Source organism: Halichoerus grypus, chromosome 8, assembly GCF_964656455.1.
Source record: "Halichoerus grypus chromosome 8, mHalGry1.hap1.1, whole genome shotgun sequence".
Classification (NCBI taxonomy): domain Eukaryota; kingdom Metazoa; phylum Chordata; class Mammalia; order Carnivora; family Phocidae; genus Halichoerus; species Halichoerus grypus.
The window spans coordinates 49,604,747-49,630,121 of NC_135719.1; the positions used below are offsets into that span (position 1 = coordinate 49,604,747).

General features: G+C 39.6%; 1 protein-coding gene across 3 annotated transcripts in view; it reads right to left on the reverse strand.

The window, feature by feature from the left end:
- ZNF609 (zinc finger protein 609) overlaps nucleotides 1-25,375 on the reverse strand; it is a 212,527-nt gene that overhangs the window by 82,520 nt on the left and 104,632 nt on the right. The gene's annotated exons all lie outside the window — the stretch shown is intronic.

The following is a 25,375-nucleotide window of genomic DNA, read 5'->3' on the forward strand; positions in this document are numbered from 1 at the left end:
AGGTGTTACTAAGAGTGTCAAAGTATTCAACTTTGAACTTATTTTGTCTTTATCCCTAAGGATGATAACATTTTCTGTTGTTTTTGTTTTTTTTTAATAAAGATTTTATTTATTTATTTGTCAAAGAGAGAGAGCACAAGCAGGGGGAGCGGCAGGCAGAGGGAGAAGCAGGCTCCTCATGGAGCAAGGAGCCTGATGCAGGACTCGATCCCAGGATCCTGGGATCATGACCTGAGCTGAAGGCAGACACTTAACTGACTGAGCCACCCAGGTGTCCCTAACATTTTTCTGTTTTTAATGTCTCCCTAACCATAACCCTGTAAATTTACATTTATAGCCACTGCTCTTAAGGAGGTCTACACTAATTTTTGGATTCCTTTTCTGGGTTATAAATGACTACTCAAAACCCAGATATATAAAATATATAATATTTAACATACAACAAACAATACACACTATATATGGGGGTTTACCTCATGCCTCCCCACTCCCATATGCATGACCTTATATTTAACCTTGGGTAAGATTCAAATAATTCAGATCTAAGAGCTTGAATACTGGGAAGAGTCGGAGTCCCCTGCAGGCCAGGGCAGTAAAAGGCTAGATTTCTTAGAGCACAGGTCGGGAGTTGAGATTTTTAATCAGCAAGCCCCTGGCAGACAGTAAAGACTTAAGTTCATAAATTAAATGGGGCCATGTGCAGTATGTGTTTTTTCTTCCTCTCTCCAACTTCTCCTGGTGGCTCTCTGACTTCCCAGTAAACTTGAATGTTTTAGCCTTTACCATAACCAGTATGATCAACCATACCACATTAATTTTTTGTCAGCATCTATTAGTCTTAGTTTTCACTGTGAATTCCATTAAGAACCTTTTAAAAGGAGTTTCCCAGATAAAAATTTTTATAATGAATAAGACTCTTAAATTTCTGGGTCTGTTTCCACTATGTAAAATTTCTTAACCATTTTATTCATAATTTTAACCTTGTAGAAAAGAAAATCTTATATAAAAGAATATCCCTGAAAACATCCATAGATATGGACTGTTTTAGGAAGTAATAGAGGAGGCTTTTGGTTTAGGAATAGATAAGGGAAGAAAGACTTCTTCAGACAGAAGGAAAGAGTGAAGATAAGTAGGAGATAATTAAGAGAAATGGACTTTGATAGCCAACCTGGGTTCAAACAGATCCTCCACTATTGGCTATTGCAATTTTAGGCAAGTCATTTAACTTCTTTAAGCCACAGTCTTCCCATTAGTAAAACAGAAATCATACTAGTACATAACTCATAGAATTATTGTGAGAATTAAATGAAATATCATATAAAAGCATTTAGCATTGTTTCCTGGCACACAGCCTGATAAATGTTAAATGCTGCTGCTGCAGTTTCTGTTTTTATTAAGGGTGCCCTAGGGATCCTCCAAATGGCCTTTGTCCACTGACCTTCACCTCACAACAAAGATTAGAAAGTTTACAAGCCAGATAGGAGCTTTTCAGGCTAAAAGCAGGCCAAGAGTTGGCTACTAAATCATTAATTTAAAAAGTCAAATGACGGGCGCCTGGGTGGCTCAGTTGGTTGAGCGGCTGCCTTCAGCTCAGGTCATGATCCTGGAGTCCTGGGATCGAGTCCCGCATTGGACTCCCCACTCGGCGGGGAGTCTGCTTCTCCCTCTGACCCTCCCCCCTCTCTTGCTCTCTCTGTCTCATTCTTTCTCTCTCAAATAAATAAATAAAATATTTAAAAAATAAAAAGTCAAATGAGTTTGTTTCCTTTTTAGCTTTTCAAGCCCATCCTTATTTCAGGCTGGAACATGTGCACATAAGGTGAGTGCACCTTCCCTAATTCTTGTTTTACTTTACAACCGGGCTCCATAAAAAGAGTGTCCATAAAATGGACAGTTCATCTGTGCAAGCCAGGAACAAACCCAGGAAAGAAAGTCCCAGAATGATATTCTGATGTGTAAACCACTTGATCTATATGAGTAGCTGAAACATTATCCTTCTTGCACTATTAAGTCTCAGAAAGAGGTTGCCATAATCTCCAGTAGTCTGTACATTCTTCCCCTTCTTGTAGAACAAACTGCATAACCCACCAGCCCACACTTTGCTCAAGCAGATAAAAATGGTCAGCAGGTGACAAGTTGGTAATAATCCTATAATTCTCTAAGGAGTTAGAAAGAAAGCACTTAATCTCCACTTCAATGAGGCATTTAGCTAATCACTCGCCTGAGAAGGAATCTCTGAAAAAACAAATGGGTGGGACAGCTTCTAATAAGGGGAAAATGCCTACAGCACAAATACTTTAGCTGTCTTAAAAAAGATCAGGGAGGTCTCCCTCTCCCTCAATCTGTTCCTCTTCTGCCTTCTATAATAAGCAGACCTTAATTCTGCAAAGAAGCTATCCTGGTTCCTATTACTTAGTTGTCTAGCACCTTCAAGATTTCTAGACATTAGCTGCGGTCACTTATGCTCTCTTGGCCTCAGTATCCTTACAAGATTAATAAAATGCTAGATTTTCAGTCTCTCTCTAAATTCGATTCTTGCCTAAATCCAAACTGTTATGACTGTCTTGGGGTAGCTATCCTTAACAGCACTGCTATTAACTTGAGCTTTATTACAAGGGTCTTCATCAAAATGAAAATCTCTACATTCAGACAAGCATTTGCAGTACAAAAATTAAACACTGCCAACCAAAATGATCTGAATGAGATAAAGGCAGCACCTAAAAAAACACAATGACTCTGGACTGACACTGGGCTTAGGGTCCAAGCATGACAGGTGTTAGAAGAGGTTTTTTTTGAGCTCCATAGAGATATGTGTATTTCAAATAAAATACATAGTGAAATAGTTCAGATGCATTTATCCCTTAGGCAATGAGATATCTTCTTTCAATCTAGGAAATATTAAAATGGCCTACATTGGAATGCTCTAGTGTTCCAGAGCCTAGTATTGTTTCCTTTCTTCTCCTTAGAGGTTTTGCTCAGGTTGCCAGAAGAGATTCTATGGATTTCTAGCCTCAAAGTTGGATTGATCTGATTGAGTAAAAGATTAGAGTGAGAGAGCAGGCACACACATGCAAGAACTAGCAAGAAACTAAATAAACCAAATCACAACTGTCAAGAGGGAGGAAGAGACCAATAACAAGTACATGTGGCAGAAATACATGCTTTTCAACTTCATTGTTTACCTCATGTCCTCAAATCAACATCCAATTAATTCCAGTCTAAAGAGAAGCTCCTAGTAAAAGTTCACTGTGGGCATCATTCTATGAGTAACCACCAACAGGCCCAAAGCAAATCTTTCTGTTCTCCCTCAAACTAAGGTTTTACTTAACAAATCAAAGACTTTCTTTTCGAATCTCCTGCAGAAAGAGGAAAAAAAAACCTAGTCACATTCTAAGAAGTTCTTATTTCATATACAATATTTGAAGCCATGTGGCAAAGTACCAAGTTACTTCTTTTTCTTTCTTTTTTTTTTTTTAAAGAGAGGGAGAGGGGGTTGCAAAGGGAGAGGGAGAAAGAATCTTAAGCAGGCTCCACGCAGGGCTGAGATCTCGACCTAGGCCAAAATCAACTGTCAGATGCTTAAGCTACTGAGCCACCCAGGCGCCCCAGCAAAGTACCAAGTTATCTCATTACCATCCTAAAAAGACTAGATTTCCCATTCAGAGGGAAAGTCTATATTTTCACATATATTTAGAAGGATGTTATCTTAGTACATTGTCTTTGTTTCACAGTGCTCAGGAAGTGATACTTTGTACTTTATAACTTGAGGTAAGGCCTCAGAATTTTTATTTTATTTTTTATTTATTTATTTTTTAAAGATTTTATTTATTTATTTGAGAGAGAGAGAGAGAATGAGAGAGAGAGCATGAGGGGGGGAGGGTCAGAGGGAGAAGCAGACTCCCCGCTGAGCAGGGAGCCTGATGTGGGACTCGATCCCGGGACTCCAGGATCATGACCTGAGCCGAAGGCAGTCGCTTAACCAACTGAGCCACCCAGGCGCCCCAAGGCCTCAGAATTTTTAAACTCCCAGCCCTATATTCTTTTTTGGAATATAGGAGACATAGCAACAATGTTCACAGCAGCAATGTTTACATAGCAAAAATGCTGGAAAGAACCCAAATGTCCCTCAATAGACTGATGATACATATTTTCATATATTCATAGAGAGGAATACTATAAGTAGTGAAAATAAATTAATTACATTGCACATATCAACATGGGACAAGGAAAAAAAAACGCATGACATACTGGTTCCATTTGTTATTTTTAAAAAGATTTTATTTTTAAGTAATTTCTATTCCCAATGCGGGGCTCGAACTTATAACCCCAAGATCAAGAGATGCATGCTCTGACTAAAGCCAGCTAGGCACCCCCATAATGATCCCATTTAAATCAAGAACAAAATCAGGCAAAACTAAGAAAGATTGCTCAGTGATACAGACAAATGGAAAAAATATAAGCAGGTGAATGATAAATATAAAATATCAGTAGGAGGTAAAGAGGAAGGAGCAGGTGACCCTCATTAGAAAAGGGTCACCCAGGAGGTTCTAAACCTGAAGTGCTGTTAATACTTTACTTCTTAAAGTAGGTAACGGGTACAGGTGTTCTTGTTATTGTTCTTCATGAAACAGTTTAAAACCAAGAGAAAGAAATAAATCATACCCAAAGGCAAAATATTCCTTATTATCTAGTGCCTACACATTGCTACAATGAGGAACAGGCCAAGCTATCCTGATGACCTCTTTAGGTAGTACAGAGATTCTACTAACCACATTAGTTTTCTAAAAAATTAAGGTACAGAGTCCACTTCCATAGCATCTCAGGTGAATGATAATTTTCCTTTGTAGCACTTACCTCGCACAAAATGACTTTTTGTAATGTCTCCCTTCCACGATAAACTAGAAATTCCGTGAAAGAGGGCATCCCCTCCTCCAACACGCTATCTCAGGGCCTTAGCATAATGCCTGATCATGGGAAGTACTCAATAACTATTTTTTGAATGAATGGATAAATGGATGACTTGAAGAATCTAAGTTTGGTAACTTTTGCTAGTCTCTCCATAAATGTAGGAAAACACACTATAGTTTTCCAGCAACTTGATGTTTCATCCCTCTTATTAGGCATTCTGACGACTGTCCTAGAACTCGGTACTCATTTCAGCATTTATGTAACTTTATATAACAGCATTTAAGTTTACTGAGGTCCTCCTGTAAGTGCTGAAAATACAGCATTGACAGGATTGACAGTCTCATTTATCTACATAATAGTCACTCCATGTAAAAGAAGAATGGTAAGATAGCCTCCATCCAAACCCCCACAGACCTCTTAAGGCACTGAAATGTGTACAAAGACAAAGCTGAGATTTCAACAACTGGTGGGTGGCAAAGATCCACACTTTGGAGAACAATGGGCTGCTATTTCCTTCAGCTGCTCTAAACGATGAACTAATTCCTTAGTCTTTACCATCCTTGTGAGTTAAATTAGATCATTCTTTGTTCTGCAGAGTAGCTTCTCATAAAATATTGAATAAACAGCAAAGCACTGTCCTTCTGGAACCTCTTCTAGAAAACAACAGGCAGAGACAATCACTCATAGGATAAAAAGCTATAAAGGAAAGAAATTATTATGTTGAAGATGAACATCTCTGTTCTGGAGATAAAAGAGAGGAGCCATAAGTTGCCACATTATAGCAGCCTCTCTGCCTCCAATATATGGGAAAGGTTAAAATTAGAGACAACTAATGAAAAAGCATTAAATGGTGGTTCTAAAAACTTCAGAACTATTTTCTTTCACTAAACTCAAGACTTTTGCTGCCTTTCGTTGTTTCAATACAGTCATCATTCTACCCAGCATTCCTTTAAAGGCCATGGTAGGAAATGCTGCTGACACCTATTATCAGCTCAAGTTATTTCTGACTCCCTTCTTCCATAAGCCAGCCAACCTAAAAGTTGAGAAATCAAAGATGGTAGTGTGGTTAGGGAGGACATGAAGGGGACAACCAGCACCGCTAAGAATGAACTTTGTTTCTACCGTGTTGGGTAATCAAGTTCTCCTTGAAAATTTAACAAGGTTGTCAGTAATTTGACTTCACAAGGCATATTTCCATTTGTATATTATCTCAATTAAAAATATGCATTTCCAGGGGCCCCTGGGTGGCTCAGTCGGTTAAGCATCTGACTCCTGATCTCAGCTCAGGTCATCTCAGGGTCATGAGTTCAAGCCCTGCATTGGACTCCAGGCTGGGCATGGAGCCTACTTAAAAAAAAAGTGTGTGTGTGTGTGTGTGTGTGTGTGTGTGTGTGTGTGTGTGTGTGTGTGTGTGTGTGTGTGTGTGTGTGTGTGTATACACACATATGCATACAAGCATTCAAAATCTCTTAGATTCAGTTTCCTCCTCTGTGAATCATTGTTTACGGGACAATAAGCTGGCATTCAGAATGTTGAAGTAAACTAAGGATACTGAGCACCCAATTAGGTGCTAAATAGCTACACAAAAAACTAGTTAAGATTTAGAAATAAAACATATTTATTACTATATTCAAAGGGAATACATACACAATTTACCAAGAACTGGGAAACTGAACCCAGTAAAAAGCACTCACAATTTGCTATAGAATTGAAAAAAATCTATTACATTCAAGTTATCACCTAAAGACAACAGCAACAAATACACACCCAGGGTTAGCACCAGCAAGCATAAGGCCTTTGTGAATGAGAGAGAAGTTGCCTTCCCGTGCTAACCAGGTTTAAAGTATGGTGAAATGAGACTGGATTTCAACCCTTAATTCAACCTCCCTCAGTAGAGGACCTTCCTGAAGGCCACCCTGTACAACTGAGGGTGACTGCCCTACATACACGTGTTGTTCTCTTCTCTCTTCCAAAAGCTCATTAAAATGAAAACACCTAAGTAGAAAAAGAGGTGTAAAGCCTTGAGGACAAGGAGAGCAAGAGAGATAAGAATAGCAGACATGAGATGTCAAAAACATTTTGGAAACTAGAAAGCAGATGGACAAACATTAATCTAGCAGACCAAAGGAAGTTAAAACCCTTTTAAAAGTGTAAGAGACATAAGCCTGTAAGCTGGGAGTGAAAGAACTATGCTAGCAAACATTCAAAACTCTGGAGAAGCTTAGTAGCATCAAGTACTTCTAAAAAGAGGGTAAAATTCAAAACAAAGATCAGCTCATAGTTTTAATCAGACCTCTAGACTATCTCTACTGCCCAGTGCAGCCTCCCATCTGCCTACCCTACCCCTCAGGACTCTAGCTGAAGTCTGAAGGTTTAGTCTCTGTGTATGTTGGACATCCAGGCTCTGTACTCACCCACACCAAGCACAACTGAGAATACGGATAAAATACAACACTGAGAGCACCAGTGAAACACAAAACCCTTTTCCCTTCACTGGGCTCTGTGCGAGCAGGCAAAAGATTAGTTGATTCCTCTGAGGGAAAAATGACTTGCCTAAGACAAAAGGACCTGCAGACACTGGCAGTTGGATGACCCCGAGTAAAGGGTCAATCACTCTTAATCTCTTAATCTCTTAAGACTCTTAATCTCAGGAAACAAACTGAGGGTTGCTGGAGTGGAGGAGGGTGGGAGGGGAGTGGCTGGGTGATGGACACTGGGGAGGGTATGTGTTGTAATGAGCACTGTATATTGTGTAAGGCTGATGAATCACAGACCTGTACCCCTGAAACAAATAATACATTATATGTTAATTTAAAAAAGAACTGTGGTGTCTTTTATTTTATTATTTTTTAAAGATGTATTTACTTTTTTAAATTTTAAATCTTTTTTAAAAAGATTTTATTTATTTATTTGACAGAGAGAGCACAAGCAGGGGGAGCAGCAGGCAGAGGGAGAGGGAGAAGCAGACTCCCCGCTGAGCAGGGAGCCCGATCTGGGGCTCCATCCCAGGACCCTGAGATCATGACCTGACCCAAAGGCAGATGCTTAACCAACTGAGCAACCCAGCTCCCCTAATTATTTATTTTTTTAAAGATTTATTTATTTATTTACTTGTGGGGGGGAGAGAGAGTAGGGGGGAGGGGCAGAGGGAGAGACTAGTCTTAAGCAGACTCCTGTTCAACACAGAGCCCTACGTGCAGCTCAATCTCATGACCCAAGATCATGACCTGAGCCAAAACCAAGAGTCGGGTACTTAACCAACTGTGCCACCCAGGCACCCCTGTAGTGTCTCACTTTTAAATACAAGTAGATAATCAAGATTGACAAGACATTTGATAAAAACCCTCTGAGTTGAAACTAAACAATGAATGAACTCATAGCAAATAGACACAATGCAGGAAAAAAAAAACAATAAAAAAAGCTATCACATCAAACATAAGATATTATCCATGGAAACAGAACAAGAGATAGCTCCTTGCTCAGCGGGGAGCCTGCCTCTCCCTCTGCCTGCTGCTCCCCCTGCTTGTGCGCTCACGCTCTCTGGCAAATAAATAAATAAAATCTTTAAAAAAGAAAAAAAAAAAGGGCTGTCTAGAACTTATCTACTAGGACAGATGAAAAGAAATCCACACCAAAGCACATCATAATAAAAGTTCAGAATAACAAGAATAAAAATACAGTATCTTCAAAAGGTAAAATTATTAGGTCAAATGGATGAAAATACCATTTTTATAGGCCAAAAATTGCTAACAGCAATTGCTTATAGCTCAACCTACTATTTCCAATCTTGAATTTAATATCTAGACAAACTTTCTGGACTTTTAAGTTCCCAAAAAATTTACCTCCCATACCCCCTTTTCTCAGAAAACTACTACTGGAAGATGTGCTCCAGCCCAAGGAAATAAACTGAGAAAGAGCAAGACATGGCATCCAGAAAGGAGAAGATCCAACATAGAAGAAAATTCCAAGGATAAATCCTAGGACAAAAACTATGTAGCTGGTCTAGAAAGCCACCAGTCCACATTTAGAGAAACAGTGCTCACAAACTAATGTCTCTAAGGTGAAAAAAACTAAAAAAAATCAAATATGTTTTGTTTTTTTTTTTAAAGATTTTATTTATTTATTTGACAGAGAGAGACACAGCGAGAGAGGGAACACAAGCAGGGGGAGTGGGAGAGGGAGAAGCAGGCTTCCCACCGAGCAGGGAGCCCGATGCGGGGCTCGATCCCAGGACCCTGGGATCATGACCTGAGCTGAAGGCAGACGCTCAACGACTGAACCACCAGGCGCCCCTGTGGCAAAATATTTTAAAACAGAGGAAGGTAAAGTATAAACCACTAGTAAGCTCATTACCAAAAAAAAAAAAAATTGTAAATATTTTTATATTTATCTTTAAAAGAAAGCTGGGCATACCAAATACAGTGATTTTTAAAGTTTTTTCACTTTTATATGAACAGTTTCCTCTGCCATCGAGAATATAGTTTTTTGTGGCTCTGTAATATTCCTTATACAGATAAACTGGAATTTATCTAACTTGCTTCCTATAATTAGAATTTTGGGTTGCTTGTATTTTTTTCCACAAGTCATTGCAAAATGTTTCTAATTACTTACTTGTGATAAGCTCCTAACAAGTGGAATTGTAGGGTATAAACATTTTCAATTCATATTCTTGGGGTGCCTGAGTGGCTCAGTTGGTTAAGAGTCTGCCTTCAGCGGCGCCCTGCTCAGTGGAAAGCCTGCTTCTCCCTCTCCCACTCTCCCTGCTTGTGTTCCCTCTCTTGCTGTGTCTCTATCAAATAAATAAAAAATCTTTAAAAAAAGAAAAAAGAGTCCGCCTTCAGCTCAGGTCATGATCTCAGGGTTCTGGGATCAAGCCCCACATTGGGGCTCCCAGTTCAGCGGGGAGTCTGCTTCTCCCTCTGTCCTCTGTCCTTCACCCTGCTCGTGCTCTCTGGCTCTCACTCTCTCAAATAAATAAATAAAATCTTAAAAAAATATATATACATATCCTTAAACTGTCTTCTAGTAAAGTTATATCAAATAACTTTTCTAATAAGAGGACATGAGATGCTTTATAACCCGATTACAATGGCCAGTTTAGTTTTGTTTTCGTCTTTTTTACATGAACTTTTTTAAGGTATAACTGACATACAATGAATTGTGCGAACTTAAATTATACAGTCTGGGGCTCCTGGGTGGCTCATTCAGTTAAGCGTCTGCCTTTGGCTCAGGTCATGATCCCGGGGTCCTGGGATCGAGTTCCACCATCAGGCTCCCTGCTCAGCGGGGCGTCTGCTTCTCCCTCTGCCCCTCCCCCGACACGTTCTCTCTCTCGCTCGCTCAAAAAAAACACTTTTTTTAAAAAAGATTTTTATGTATTTATTTGACACAGGGAAAGACAGAGCAGAAGCAGGGGGAGCAGCAGGCAGAGGGAGAGGAAGGAGCAGGCTCCCTGCTGAGCAAAGAGCCCGATACAGGGCTGAATCCCATGACCCTGAGCTGAAAGCAGACGCTTAACCAACTGAGCCACCCAGGTGCCCCTCCAAAAAAAAAAAAAAAATCTTTAAAAAAAATTATATAATCTAGTAAGTCTGACATGTATAATACTGTGAAATCATCACCATAATCAAGAGAGTGAATTTATCAGTCATACACTGAAGTTGCTTCATGCCTCCTTGTAACTCTCCATTATGGTCTTTCTCAGTCTTTCCAGATCTTCCCTGGCCTTCCCCATCCCATTCCTAACCAAACATTGATCTGCTTCCGGTCACTACAGTTTTCATTTTCTAGAATTTCATATAAACAAAATCATACAATATGTACTCTTTATTTTATATAGTTTCTTTTGCTCAGGATTATTATTTTGAGATTCATTCATGTTGTGTATGTCAACATAGCATTCCTTTTTATTGATGAGTAATAATTTATTGCACAGGTACACCAAAATTTGCTTATCCATTAACCACTTAATGGACATTTGAGCTGTCTCCAGTTTTGGGCTATTACAAATAAAACTTTTATGAATGTTTATGAATAAGACTATATGAACAAAGTAAATACCTTGTAATGCAATGAGTAGAGGTTACGCTAGGTAAGTGCTTAATTTCTTTTTTTTTTTTTAAGATTGATTTCTTTATTTGACAAACAGAGCAAGCATGCACAAGCAGGGAGGGAGGGGCAGAGGGAGAGGGAAAGAGAAAATCCAAGCACACTCCCCACCACGTGTGGAGCGCCATGTGGGGCTTGGCTCGATCCCAGGACCGAGATCATGACCTGAGCCGAACTCAAGAGTCGGATACTTAACCCACTGAGCCACCCAGGCACCCTGTAAGTGCCAATTTCTTAAAAAAAATTGTGAAACTGTTTCCCAAAGTGCTTCTATCATTTTATATTCCCATTAATAGTATAAAACAGTTCCGGTTGCTCCTCAAAGATACTGTGTATAGTTAAGTCTTTTTAGTTCTAGATATTCTAATAAAAGAATCTAGTGGTGTCTCATTATAGGTTTAACTTACATTTCCTTGTTGGCCAAAGATGTTGGAAATCTTTTCATGCACTTATATTTGGTGAAGTTATCTGTTCAAATTTGTTGAACATTTTTTATCAGGTTGTTTATTTTCTTATTACTGAATATCCAGAGTTCTTCATATATTCTGGATACAAGTCCTTTATCAGATATGTGATTTGCAATTATTTCTCCCCAAATCAGTGGCCTGCCTTTTCATTTTCTTAATGGTGCCTTTCAAAGAGCCAAACTTCCAGATTTGAATCAAGTCCAGTTTATCAATTTTTCGTTTTATAGACTGTACTCCTGAAGTCGTATCTAAGAATCTTTACCTAACCCAAGATCATAAAGGCTACTTTTATTATTTTCTCCAGAAATTTTATATTCTTAGATTTTACATTTGTCTAAATCCATTTTGAATTAAATTTTGTATATGTTGTGAGGTTTAGATAGACTTCACTTTTTGGAACATGGATATCTAATAGTTCCAGTACCCTTTGTTAAAGCTATCCTTTCTCTGTTGAATTGCCTTTACACTTCTATAGGAAATCAATTGACCATTTATGTATAGGTCAATTTCTGGACTCTTTTCCATTGATCTACATTTTTGGCTATCTCAATGTCCATGCCACACTGTTGTAATCATTATAGATTTAAAATAAGAATTGAAGTCAGATAGTGTAAGTGCATTTCCCTATGAATTTTAAAACCTGCTTGTCACTTTCCTCTATTAAAAAGCCTGCTAAGAATTAGGACTCACTGGTCTATCAATCAATTTGAGGAGAACTGACATAGTAACACTGCTGAGTCTTTCCATCCATGAACATGGTAAAGCTCTCCATTTATTTAGAACTTTTTATGTTTCTTTCAGTAATGTTTTGTAGTTTTTATTGTAGAGGTCTTACACATCTTTTGTCAGGTTTACTCCTATGTAATACTTCTGATGCTATTATAAGTGGTATTTTAAAAATTTCAATGTGATTGCCAGTATATAGAAATACAATTGATTTTTATACACTGAATTTCTGTCCTGCAATATTGCTAAACTCACATATTTGTTTTAACAGCTTTTTTTGTAGCTTCCTTCTCATTTTCTACATAGATGATCATATCATCTATAAAGACAGTTTTATTTCTTCCTTTCCAATATGTATGCCTTTTATTTATTTCTCTGGTCTTATCAGACTAGCTAGAACCTTCAGTGTAATGATGGATAGAAGTGCAGTGTAATGATGGAAAGAAGACCTTATCTTGGTCTTTATTCTAAGGCAAAAACATTGTTTTTCACCATTAGCTATGATATTAGCTGTAGGTTTATGGTAGATACTCTTTATCAGGAAGAGATTCCCTTCTATTCCTACTTTCTTGAGCAAGGTGAGGCAAATGAGGCAAAGGAGGCATGAAAAGTACTCACTTCATGTGTAAAAAATTTAAAGGAGTACCAAAAAACTCAGTAATCAAGATCAATGATATCTTAATGCAATATTTTTTTAAAGCTCAAAATTAATGCAAAACCCACAATGAACAAAATATCAAAAATAAAGACTGACTGGATTGTTATTAGTGATTTTTCCTTTTGCCTCTGGCTCCAGTATGGCTCTGCATTGCACAGTTATCGAAGCCAGGAAGAAGAACAGGCATTGCAGGCAGAAGGAAGAGCACACACAAAGGCCAAAAGGTTGGAATGTGCCTGGGGCATTTGAGGTATATTAAGGAAGTTAGTATGACAGGAAAAGAGTGAGAGAGGCAGAGGAGAGAATAAAGGAGGTCAGACTGAATATAGGGGCTAGATGATGTCAGTGACTATAAGAACTTTGATGGGGCGCCTGGGTGGCTCAGTTGGTTAAGCGACTGCCTTCGGCTCAGGTCATGATCCTGGAGTCCTGGGATCGAGTTCCACATCGGGCTCCCTGCTCAGCGGGGTGTCTGCTTCTCCCTCTGGCCCTCACCCCACTTGTGCGCTTGCTCTCTCTCAAATAAATAAATAAAATCTTTAAAAAAAAGAAAAAAAAAAACTTTGAGTTTTTCTGAATGATATGGGAAGCCACAACACAGTTTTAAGTAGAAGAGTGAAATAATCTGACATGTTTTAAAAGAATCACTCTGACTGCTATGTTGAGAAAAGATTATAGGGCACTAAAGACAAGGAGACAAGTTAAGAACTATTAAAATAATCCAGAAGTTAAACAGTGGTTTGGACCAGCTGGTAGCAGTGGAGGTAGTGAGAAGATGTTGGATTCTAAATATATTAAAGATAAAGCCAGTAGGATTCTCGGTGGATTGAGTGTGGGGAAAGAGAGGATGAAGAGTCAAGAATGATTCCTTGGCCCAAGAAATTAGAAAACTGGGATTGCTATTTGCTGAGATGAGTAAGACTGAGGGAGGAGGATCAGGTTTCAGAGAAAAAAATCAGGAGTCTGGTTTTAGACAAATCAGTTTGAAATGCCTATCACGTATCTAAGTCAAAATGTCAAAAAAGCAGATGAATATATGAGACTGATAATAATTTTTAAACTGTCAGCATATAAATGAGAGCAAAGGAGGTAAGAGAGTGGTACGACAGAACAGATAGTCTGAGGACTGAGCCCAGGGACACTTCAATGTTTAGAGGTTGGAGAGATTAAAATAAGATGCAAAGGAGACCAAGGTGAAGCATACAGTAAGGTGAGAAAAAGAAAAAATTACAAGAATGTGGTATTCTGGAAGTCATGTGAAGAAAGTATATGAAGGAGAGAGTAATCAAATCAAGTCAAGTAAGATGAACATTGAAGAACTGAAAACTACCAAGAAAGTGAAAAGACATTCCATTAGAGAATGGGAGAAAATATTTGCGAATCATATATCTGTTTGTTGTTGTTTTTTTAGATTTTTATTAATTAATTAATTATTTTGAGAGAAAGAATGAGAGACAGAGAGTACATGAGAGGGGGGAGGGTCAGAGGGAGAAGCAGACTCCCTGCCGAGCAGGGAGCCCCATGTGGGACTCAATCCTGGAACTCCAGGATCATGACCTGAGCAGAAGGCAGTCGCTTAACCAACTGAGCCACCCAGGCGCCCTCATATATCTGTTGTTAAAGGACTTGTATCAAGAATATATTTTAGGGGCGCCTGGGTGGCTCAGTCAGTTAAGTGTCTGCCTTTGGCTCAGGTCATGATCCCAGGGTCCTGGGATCGAGCCCCGCATTGGGCTCCCTGTTCAGTGGAGAGCCTGCTTCTCCCCCTCCCTCTGCTGCTCCCCCTGCTTGTGTGCACTCTCTCTCTCTGTCAGATGAATAAATAAAATCTTTAAAAAAAGAATATATTTTAAAGACTCTTACAACTCAACAATAAAAAGACAACCCAATTAAAAATGGGCAAAGGATCTGAATTCTCATTTTTTTCCCTAAAATCTTCACTTATTTTTCCAAAGAAAATACATAAATGGCCAACAAACACATGAAAAAATGCTCGAAGGGCACCTGGGTGGCTCAGTTGGTTAAGTGTCTGCCTTTGGCTCAGGTCATGATCTCAGGGTCTTGGGATTGAGTCCTGCATCAGGCTCCCTGCTCAGTGGGGAGCCCACTTCTCCCTCTACCCCCCACTTGTGCTCTCTCTTGCTATCTCTCTCTCTCATAAATAAATAAAATCTTGAAGAAAAAAAAAAGATTCTCAGAATCATTAGTCATTAGGAAACTAAAATCACAATGTGATACTACTTCATACTCATGAAGATGGCTAAAATAAAAAAAGACATTAAAAATTGTTGGTGAGGCTGTAGAGAAGTTGGAACCTTCTTACACTGCATGTGGGATTGTAAACTGGTGCAGCTACTTTGGGAAAAAGTTTGGCCGTTCCTCAAAATGTTAAACAGAGTTACCATATGACTCAGCAATTCCACTTCTAGGTATATAGCCAAGAGAACTGAATACATACCTCCATACAAAATTTGTACATGAATGTTCACAGTAACATTAGTCAAAATAGCCAAAAAGTAAAAACAACTCAAATGCATCCATCAACTGGTGTATGGATAAACAAAATGTAGCACATATATCCATACAATGGAACATTATTTGGCCATAAAAAGGAACAAAATACAGATGCATGCTATAAAATGGATGACCCTTAAAAACATTATGCTAAGTTAAAGAGGCCAGGCACAAAGGCCGTATTATTATATGATTCTATTATATGAAATGTCCAGAATAGGCAAATTCACAGAGATGGAAAGTAGAGTAATGATTTCCAAAAGCTAAGGGAACACAGGAATGTAGAGTGACTGCTGATAGGCACAGGGCTTCTTTTTGGGGTGATGACAATGCTCTAAAATTAGACAGTAGTAATAGCTGCATAACTCTGTGAATATACTAAACTCCTCCAAATTCTATACTTTCAAAAGGTGAATTTTATGGCATGTGAATTATATCACAAGAAAGTTGTTACTCAAAAAAAACTGAGGGCGCCTGGGTGGCTCAGTCGTTAAGCGTCTGCCTTCGGCTCAGGTCATGATCCCAGGGTCCTGGGATCAAGCTCCGCACCGGGCTCCCTGCTCTGCAGGAGGCCTGCTTCTCCCTCTCCCACTACCCTTGCTTGTGTTCCCTCTCTCGCTGTGTCTCTCTCTGTCAAATAAATAAATAAAATCTTTTAAAAAAAAAAATTGAGACTTGATCACTGGGTTTATCAATGAAGAGGTCATTGGTGACTTTGACAAGGGCAGTTTTTGTAGAATGGTAGAGACAAAAGCCAGATTAGAGCTGGTTTAAGAGAGAAAGGGAGGAAAGGAATGGAGATGGTTGTGTAGACCATCACTGAGTCTATACTATAATTGGTGTATAGACTGCTCTTTGAGAAGTTGTACTAAAGGCAGCAGAGAAATAGGGCACTTTCTGGATGAAGATGTATGATTAACAGAGGTTGTTTTAAAAGATTAGAGAAATTTAGTGCGTGTTTGCTGCTGATGAGAGTGATCCTATACACAGGGAAAAAGAAGTAATTCTGCAATTGAGGAAAAGGAGAAATGCTGGAGTGAAGTCCTTGAGTAGACAAGAGGAACAGATTTTGTGCATAAGAGATCAGTTCTAGATAGGAACACAAGCAGTTCATGGGCAAAGACACAGATAAATGGGTACACGTGAGTAAAAATAAATGGAAAGATGTGTATAGAATGGATGGAAGCCTTTGCTTCTATTTTTCAAGGAAACAGCAAGCAAAGTGAGAGTGAGGATGGGAGAGGGATGCAGCAAGTTTGAGGAGATGAGAAGGTATGAAAGACTAATAGATAGTAAATGTAGTAGGATTGCTGTGAAGTATTAAAAGCCCACTTAAGGCTAAGGATCATGAACTTAAAGTGAGAACAGGTAGAATAGTTGTGTGGTTTTCTCCAGCCACCTTTAGATGCATACATGCAAGCATGCAGAAAGCTGAAAGTCAAATTTAACCATGGTTGGGGTTCTGTCAATGAGCAATTTAAAAATGTACAGAAGGAATTAATTATAATGTGAGGAGGTAAGGGTAAGGAGGGAAGTAAAGATCTGAAAAAAGTGAGATACACAGTGCAAAAAGGTGGTGAGGTTAAAGAATTGATGCAGTTGAGATTCTAGAGGAAGGGAGATGCAAAAAAGGCGGGGGAGGATGGTTGGAGAATAAGATTCTTGAAATTGAGATAACAGAAGAAATATAGCTCTAACTGACTAGTTTTAAGGCAGGAGTCTGTGAGCTTTTTCTTTAAAGAGAATAAATATTTTAGGCTTTAAGGACCAATGGTCTCTACTGTAATAGCCAACTCTGCTGTTGTAGTCTGAAAGAAGCTGTAGACAATACATGAATGAAGGAGCAGAGCTGTATTTAAATAAACTTTATTTACAAAAATAGTTTGGCCCAGGGATACTGGTATGTGGAAGCAGTAGCTGAGATAAGATGGAGGACAAAAATCACTGGGAGAGAGGTGGTCAAGGAACTAAGAAGCAAAGGTGTGGGCAAGATCGTTAATAAGGACACTGAATTCATCAAGAATTAAGTCCAGGAACAATGTGGGAGACAGTGACTGAGAGCCAGAAATTAAAACCTTTAAAGAATGGCAGGGGCAGGGTGGAAAAATCAGCAAAAAATGGCAGAGCAAGGATCTCTGAAAACTCCATCCTCCATAAAAGCAATAAGAAAACTGGCAAAAATTGTTAGAATCAAGTTTTTCAGAATTCTGGAAATTAACCAAAGGCTTGCAGCAATCTGAGGAGCATTTATTCAAGAAAAACAGCTCATATCACATATTGAGATTCAAATCTGATACTCAATCTCAGTAAGAACAGTGAGCTTTGTGGCATCCTAACTTGCCCTATTCCCATCCTCGGGCTGAAAAATCAATAGCCTACAATCACAGTGAAAAGCAGCAGCCTGACAACCACTGAATGGGCAGAGCACGACTGAGGCTCCTTCCAAGCCTCATTTCCAAAGAATTCTCATTATATGACCTTTCTTGTGGTTTCCTGGAAGACCCCACTTGTAAGTTTGTCTATATTTGACCAGACTTAGAGTATGCTCATCATGAAAAGCTTTTTCCCTAGCAGTGGGAATATTTGTTGAAAATACCTGCAGGCACGTGTTTCACTTTGTGGCTGCCTGAGACAGTGGATGAGAGTTGGGGCAAATAATAGACTATCCAAAGAGCTTAAAAAGAAAGCTAGGGAAGGAGATGTCCATACGGGCTTTGAAAAGTTCTGACGTGGTCCTGGGAATCTAGAAGTCCACATGCATGCAGAAGGCTATGTGCATGCCCAGGGCTGAGCACATGCTTAGAAAAGACCTGAGAAGGCTCTAAGTTCTCACCTCTGAGTTTGAGGCTTTGCACAAGCAGAAAGTGGAGGCTAAACCAGAGCATCAAATGCCTGGCTGAGTGTTGAATTCTATATGCAGCAAAACTAGTCCTCAAAAACTAGGAGAAATTAAGGTATTCCTAGATAAACAAAAACAGAGAATTCATTGCTAGCAGAACTCCCATACAAGATATGCTAAGAGAAATCCTTCAGGCTGACATGAAAGGACACTAGGCAGTAACATAGATCCACAGGAAGAAATAAAAAACACCAGTAAAGTTAACTCCATAGTTGTATTAAGTTTTCTATTGTTACTGCAACATAAAACCACAAACTTAGAGGCTTAAAACAACACAAATTTACTATAGTTCTGGAGGTTGGAAGTCTGACATGGTTCTCACTAAAGTCAATATGTCAGCAGGGCTGCATTTCTATGTAGAGGCTCTGGAAAAAATTTGTTTTCCTGCTTTTTCCATTAGAGGGTGCCTACATCCCCTGGCTCAGGGCCTCTTCCTGCATCTGCAAAGCCAGCAGCATAGCATCTTTAAATCTGTCTTATTTTCCTGTCTCTCTCCGTCCCTTATAAATAAAGATCCTTGTCATTACACTGAGCCTAACTGATTAATCCAGGCTAATCTCTCTCTCATTCTTAATTCTTAATTTAATCACATCTGTAAAATCCCTTTTGCTATGTAAGGTAACATATTCACATGTTCCGGGAATTAATAAGTCAGATTGTTTTTTAGGGGATCATTATTCTGCCTAACACAGCAGGTAATACAAAAAAACAGTATAAATGTGTTTTTTGTTTGTAACTTTTTGTTTCTCCTATCTGATTTAAAAGACACAAAGCAATAATTATAATTTGTGGTGATGGGCATATAATGTTTAAAGATGTCATTTGTGGGGCGCCTGGGTGGCTCAGTCGTTAAGCGTCTGCCTTCGGCTCAGGTCATGATCCCAGGGTCCCGGGATCGAGCCCCGCATCGGGCTCCCTGCTCAGTGGAAAGCCTGCTTCTCCCTCTCCCACTCCCTGTATTTGTGTTCTCTCTCTCGCTGTGTCTCTCTCTGTCAGATAAATAAATAAAATCTTAACAACAAAAAAAATAATAAAGATGTCATTTGTATGACAGTAACAGCACAAGAGAGAGGAGGGAACAGAGCCATATAGGAACAAAATTTTTGCATACTATTGAAATTAAATTGGCATTAATCCAAACTAGGTTATTATAAATTAAGATGTTAACTGTAATCCCTGGGGCAACCAATAAGATAATAACTCAAAATATTATATTAAAAGAAACAAGGGAGGGCGCCTGGGTGGCTCAGTCGTATAAGCGTCTGCCTTTGGCTCAGGTCATGATCCCAGCATCCTGGGATCAAGTCCCGCATCAGGTTCCTCGCTCAGCTCCCTCTGCCTGCCTGCCTGTCTGCCTACTTGTGATCTCTTTCTCTCTGTCAAATAAATAAATGGAATCTTAAAAAAAAAAAAAAGAAACAAGGGAATTAAAATGGTATACCAGAATATATCTATAACACACACAAAAAAAATACTGTCGTGGAGAAACGGAGGAACAAAAATAAGACTTATAGAAAATAAATAGCACAATGGCAGACATAAATCTTATCAATAATTATAATAAATGTAAATGAATTAAACATCCCAAGAATGAGAAGAAGTAACCCCAGAGTCTATGACTAAAATAGACAAATGAAAAAACTAACCTAGGTTTTAGAGAAGAGAGAGAGACAATGATCTGCAAGTGATAAGAAAGAAAAAGGACACCAACCCCAATTTTAGGTTTAGTGGTATGAGGAATGCAAAAGAGAGGACAGATACTGCTTGAGAGGACTACAGTCTAACAGGATCCTTTGGTGATATTTATAATCTTTTTTTTTTTTTTTTAAGATTTTATTTAGTCATTTGACAGAGACACAGCAAGCAGGGGGAGTGGCAGAGGGAGAAGCAGGGGGAGTGGCAGAGGGGGAAGCAGGCTTCCCCTCAGAGCAGGGAGCTCGATGCAGGGCTCGATCCCAGGACCCTGGGATCATGACATGAGCCGAAGGCAGATGCTTAATGACTGAGGCACCCAGGCGCCCCTATAATCTTTTTTGATACAAAGAAATTAACAATTTTTATTTAGTAAAACCTGTCAATCTTTTCCTTTGTTTCTTCTCTTGGCATTCAGGCTTATTAAGTCATTCACAGGGCGCCTGCGTGGCTCAGTTGGTTAAGTGTCTGCCTTCAGCTCAGGTCATGATCCCAGGGTCCTGGGATCAAGCCCTGCATCAGGCTCCCTGCTCAGCGGGGAGCCTGCTTCTCCCTCTGCCTTTGCCCCTCCCCCCTGCTCATGCGCACGCTCTCTCTCTCTCTCACTAAGTAAATAAAATCTTTTTTAAAAAAGTCATTTACATCCTGAGAGCAGATAAAAAATATTCATCTGTATTTTCTTTTTATATCCAAGATTCTTAAATTAGGCCCTCAGTTCATTTTAACTTTACTGTAGACTCTGCTGTATAGAACTCTCTTATTTTTCTTTCATAGAATCAGAAGGAAAGCATAATAAAGGAGACAATGATATATCCTAGAAGAGCACTCAATTAAAAGGTCGTAGTACTGACATTTAATCCAAACTCCACTACGAAGCCATTGTGTGGCAGCAGTTTGATCTCTAATCTGCCTCCCTCTTCCCCCACTACCACAGTTGAACTCCCTATCATCTCTGGTCTATAGCTATAGGTTATTGCAATTATCTCTCAGTTGGCCAAGTTGACAATGGTCTCTCCTTTTTCCAATTCATCCACCATAAAGGCTAGAATTATAGTCTTTAAAAAACCTTAAAATGAAGGATTCATATCTATTATTTATATAAATCATTCCTACAAATCATTAAGAAAAATAAACAATTCAACAGAAAAATGAGTAAAGGGGCGCCTGGGTGGCTCAGTCGGTTAAGCATCTGCCTTCGGCTCAGGTCATGATCCAGGGTCCTGGGATCGGAGCCCCGCACTGGGCTCCTTGCTCAGCAAGGAGCCATCACCCTCTGCCTGCCGCTCCCCCTGCTTGTGAGCTCTCTCTCTCTCTCTCTGACAAATATGTAAAATCTTAAAATAAAAAAAAAAGAGTAAAGGGTGTGAACAAGCAATATACAGAATAACAAATGACCAATAGATATATTTTTAAAATAACATTCAACCACACTAATAATTAGGAAGGCACAAATTAAAATGACAAAGCATCTCTCCCATCAAATTAGCATAATTATAAAGAATAATAAACACCTAGTTTGGGTAGATATGTAGAAAAAGAAACCTGTATATTAAAATCCTGTTATACTAAGGAGTTTCATACTTAATAATAAGGAAATCCAAACTCCTTAAAATAACTTAAGGACTCTCACAATCTGGACATGGCCTATCTTTCTCTTCTCTGTACTCTACCCTGAATTTTACCCACATACAAACACAAACAAAAAGCAATGGAATATGTCAGATTTTTCATCCCCCAGAAATTAGGATCATGCTGTTCCTATTGTCTGAGATGATCCTTTCCCTTCATCTCCTTAATACAAATGATATATTTCCTTTCCAGATGTAATTCAAATACTTGCTTCTATGATGTCCCCAAATTTAGCTGTCTTCTCCTTTGTGTTCTCATAGCAGTTTAAAACTCCACTGAAAGTTGTTGATAATTGTTTTCCTAATGGACTGAGGATGGAGACCCTTGAGTCTTATTTAGTTTTGTTTTTACAGCACTGAGCACATAGTTGGCACTCCATAAAAACTGAATTAGTAACATTTCATCTAGCACCTAAAGCTAACTGCAAGGTTTTTTTCATTTCTCAAAGTCTTCAAAGACCAGGATTTATTAGTATCTTAAAATAATCTTCTCCAACATACCCCTGTCCAAAACACCAAAACCAACCATCTTATATTGATAATCTAGGTCTTATTACTGAACATCTATAAGGCTAAAAAAAGCTAAATATTGCTTTCATCAGTATGTGATCTTAGTAGGTTAGAAATAAAAATAATGCTGTTAGAAGTAATTGTGCAAGATAATTGATTCCATGTTGATAGACTGAAATTGGCCAGGGTAAGATTATTTATGCCATGGAAATTGGTAAACACTACAAACCAACCCCGTCCCCTTCTCCAAGCTGGTTAAACCAGCACACCAATCGACTAAAGTATATTTATTCTAATAGGACAGCACTGTGACTAGCTGATGAGTAAATAGTAGTTCCAAGTTTTCCTTCTTCTTCAAGGAGCTTCCTGGTCTAGTCTAAATGCATGTATTTCCCCTAATTTAGAACATCGAGGGGCGCCTGGGTGGCTCAGTCGGTTAAGCGGCTGCCTTCAGCTCAGGTCACGATCCCAGAGTCCTGGGATCGAGCCCCGCGTCGGGCTCCCTGGTCCGCGGAAAGCCTGCTTCTCCCTCTCGCTCTGCCTGCCGCTCTGCCTATCTGTGCTATGTCTCTGTCAAATAAATAAATAAAGTCTTTTTAAAAAATCCCAAACATCTAAAGTACTTCTATCTCTGTCAAAAAGTTTACTTACATTCATCTAATTCATTCAATAAATATTTACTGAGTACCCTAGCACTGTCCATACTGATGATCAATTCTTTTACGCACTCATTTTCTTCTTCTTTTTTTTTTTAATATTTTATTTATTTGACAGAGAGAGACACAGCAAGAGAGGGAACACAAGCAGGGGGAGTGGGAGAGGGAGAAGCAGGCCTCCCGCCGAGCAGGGAGCCCGACGTGGGGCTCGATCCCAGGACCCTGGGATCATGACCCGAGCCGAAGGCAGACGCCCAATGACCGAGCCACCCAGGCGCTCCTCATTTTCTTCTTCTAAATGGTAAAGCTTCTTGAAAGAGAAGTGGGTTCTCAGTAAGTACTTAATAGGCAATGACTGGCACAGCTGACATTATGGTTCACTACCAACATCCATTTCATCTGAGACAATCAGTCAGACAATCATTGAAATCCCATTCCCCTGGTCAATGACTAGTTTAAAAGAGGGATTATGACCCAGTTAATGGTCAAAGAGATATGAAAATAAAAGTCTGCTGGGAGCTTCTGGGAAAGGTTTTCTTGCTTCTAAGAAACAGAAGCAGATTTCCCTTCCTAATACCCCTAATTTAGGGGTATTTGGACGAAATATTTATAAAGCTGCAGCCATTGCATTATCCAAAACAAACAAACCCCAACCACAACAAAAAATCCCAAACGTGACCCACCTCTGAAATTCTGTTATGATTGATAAGAAAATTCCTTATTAAGCCATTTAAAATTAAAAAAGTTTTTTTTAAGATTTTATTTATTTATTTGACAGAGCGAGAGAGCACAAGCAGGGGGAACAGTAGACGGAGAGGGAGAAGCAGGCTCCCCCGCAAGCAGGGAGCCCTATGTGGGGCTCGATCCCAGGACTCTGGGATCACGACCTGAGCCGAAGGCAGACGCTTAACAATCTGAGCCACCCAGGCACCCCTAAGAATGGGTTTCTGCTACTTGCAGCTAAAAGCAAATTAACTGATTAAACCAGAAATGTGGACAAAGATCTATGTAGTGAACTAGGATTCTTTTTTTTTTTTTAAGATTTTATTTATTTGACAGAGAGAGCACAAGCAGAGGGAGAGAGAGGGAGAAGCAGGCGTCCGTGAACTAGGATTCTTAACATGATAAAATTTGTTAGAGAGTAATTGTGTGGGTTTTTTAAAAAGAAATATTTTGGGGCACCTGGGTGGCTTAGTCGGTTAAGCGGCTGCCTTCGGCTCAGGTCATGATCCCAGGGTCCTGGGATCGAGCCCCGCATCAGGCTCCCTGCTCTCCCTCTCCCTCTGCCTGCCTCTCTGCCTACTTTTGCTCTCTATCTCTCTGTCAAATAAATAAATAAAATCTTAAAAAAAATAAAAATAAGGGCGCCTGGGTGGCTCAGTCAGTTGGGCGACTGTCTTCAGCTCAGGTCATGATCCCAAGGGCCTGGGATCGCGTCCCACATTGGGCTCCCTGCTCTGCGGGAGCCTGCTTCTTCCTCTCCCGCTCCCCCCGCTTGTGTTCCCTCTCTCGCTGTCTCTCTCTGTCAAATAAATAAATAAAATCTTTAAAATAAAAAAAATAATAAAAATAAAAAATAAAGAGATACTTGTTTTATTTTAAGTAGGCTCCACACCCAGTGTGGGGCTCCACCTTGTTACCCTGAGATCAAGAGTTACATGCTCTACCAACTAAGCCAGCCAGGCACCCCAATTGTGTGTGTATTTATGTATGTATGTATTTTATTTTATGTTTTTGGAGGGGGGAGAGAAAAAGAGAGAGGAGGAGGGGGAGAGGGAGAGAGAATCTTAAGCAGGCTCCATGCCCAGCACAGAGTCCAACATGGGGCTCAATCTTACAACCCTGAGATCATGACCTGAGCCAAAACCAAGAGATGAAGGCTTAACTGACTGAGCCAGCCCAACTGTGGTTTAAATTAAGTTTTTTCATTTAACATTTTCTTCCAAGGCACACACCTATTTTTTTTTAAGAGATCAAAGTTAAACACTCACATAATTTAATAAATCAGAGTTCTACAAAGTTTGTTAAGAAAAACAGTAGCCCTTGGGCGCCTGGATGGCTCAGTCGTTAAGCGTTTGCCTTCGGCTCAGGTCATGATCCCAGGGTCCTGGGATCAAGTCCCGCATCAGGCTCCCTGCTCCATGGGAAGCCTGCTTCTCCCTCTCCCACTCCCCCTGCTTGTGTTCCTGCTCTCGCTGTGTCTCTCTCTGTCAAATAAATAAATAAAATCTTTAAAAAAAAGAAAAACAGTAGCCCAGGGCACCTGGGTGGCTCAGTCTGTTGGGTGTCTGCCTTAGGCTCTGGTCATGATCCCGGGGTCCTGGGATGAGCCCCGTGTTGGGCTCCCTGCTTAGTGGGGAGTCTGCTTCTCCCTCTGCCTTTGATACCCCCCATGCTCTATCACTCTCTCTCTCAAAAAATAAATAATAAAAAAAGAAAAATAGTAGCCCTCACCTCTGTTGCTGTCCCATTTCCAGTTCCGAGAGGCAAACCACTTGCACATCTTTCAAGTGATGATTTTAGAATTCATCTCCATGTTTCTAAATGACATGCTCATGTTGTTACCTCTTAATTTTTCAGTTTTGGGAATTATCTATTGATTTCCCACT